Below are 1,599 nucleotides of genomic sequence, written 5' to 3'. Positions count from 1 at the left end.
ATGCATGTAAAAAATATAGACATGAACCAACTTGTGAAATAAAAAGACCAGAAAACTACTCTTTCTAAATTATGTGTAAACTTTTTACCGAAAACGAAAGTTGCACGAAAGACTTTTTGTCCCTTTTTTGGCCTCCGGTGCTTGGGGTCCCTGGTTCAATCCCAGCTCGTGCCGTGTGAACTTTGTCGTGCATAAAGACCGTGCTCATGGGTTTTCTCGGGTTTCTCCCGTTTCCTCCCACTTTCTTCATTCAGTACTCATCATCACCGTCTCCTTTAGCGTAACCGGTATAAGTATGCGACGTAAATCTAAAGATTTCATTTCATTTCCCTTTTCTGCTCATACTGCTGATTATGCGCGATTATGCCAACATCCAACTCCGCGGATAATCGTGCGATTACTGTATATACAACTAATACAGATACGTAATTACATTATCAGTTACAGTATCGGTTTTTATTTACTAATTTGCCTCACTTTATTTGCATCCCTGCAGTAAATAATTCTTATCGATAATAGTTAAAATGTATATTACATTTTAGTGCTTCACGACTGAATGATCATCTGCCTTACGTTATCTCGCAGCTGAAGAGGATGCTACACTGAAAACTACCTTGCGTTATAAAGGGTAAGTGAAACATATCTTAAAAATATCTTTCATACATTTCATTGTGTACATTAAAGAATGTAAGTTTGCCTTTTTCCTGTAATCAATACTTAATAAAGGATTTATTTTTATTTATTTATATACAATTTCATACGTGGTTCGTGATAGTAAACTCGATAGGACATAGTGGCACTATGAACATCCGAATCACTCATCATTCGAACATTCAAATATTTATTCGAATATTAGTATATTCCAAGTAATGTTAACGACGTTAATATGCTTGCCTTTATAGTTAATAATGTCAATTCTTACTTAAAACATACTTCCTTAACAGGACATTGAAGAAAAGGTAGTTGCCAACGGCCATACCATGCTGAATATACCGGTTCTCGTCCGATCACCGAAGTCAAGCAGCATCGGGCCTGGTCAGTACTTGGATGGGTGACCGCCTGGGAACACCAGGTGCTGTTGGCATCTCTTTTTCAAATTTCATTATCCTTCAAGTACGAAAATACTAGAAACATTAATTTTATAGTACTTTCAAGAGATAATTTATCAACATTATTTCATAGCGATTAATCGATATTCTAAGCGTTATACCCACTATTTCTTACACTAACAGCCTGTTTATTTGCACGGCACATTAAAATAACCTGATTTCCGATCCGTGTGCACCTACTACTATACTTAACACGGAATGTATTACCACTTTTTAAAAGTAAATTATTATGACTAAGTGTAGATCTCCGGCGAGTAAATGCCTTTCGTATACAAGCACGACACATCTCCGCTATGTGCTTTACTTTTTTACTAACAGCATATAGAAATTGGATTTCAAGGTGTTTCTACATAACAGAATGAAGCAAATTTCGTGATTTAACTCTTTCGAATAATGTGTTGGTCCTGACAAGGACCGTTTGAAATGAAAAATCTTGAAGAAGATTTTTACTTAGAGCTTGTGTACTTGGTAACAGCCTTCGTACCCTCAC

At 36.1% G+C, this 1,599-nt stretch overlaps 1 non-coding gene across 1 annotated transcript; it reads left to right on the top strand.

The window, feature by feature from the left end:
* Positions 1 to 965: 965 nt before the first annotated feature.
* Positions 966 to 1,084, top strand: LOC145677768 (5S ribosomal RNA). The gene has a single exon (XR_014129991.1). It is a non-coding gene; the product is annotated as a 5S ribosomal RNA (ribosomal RNA).
* The last annotated feature ends 515 nt before the right edge of the window (positions 1,085 to 1,599 follow it).

Source organism: Thermobia domestica, unplaced genomic scaffold, assembly GCF_964235325.1.
Source record: "Thermobia domestica unplaced genomic scaffold, izTheDome1.hap1.1 HAP1_SCAFFOLD_1376, whole genome shotgun sequence".
Classification (NCBI taxonomy): domain Eukaryota; kingdom Metazoa; phylum Arthropoda; class Insecta; order Zygentoma; family Lepismatidae; genus Thermobia; species Thermobia domestica.
Note: the sequence above shows the minus strand (reverse complement) of the source record. Positions and strands in the feature narration are given on the sequence as shown.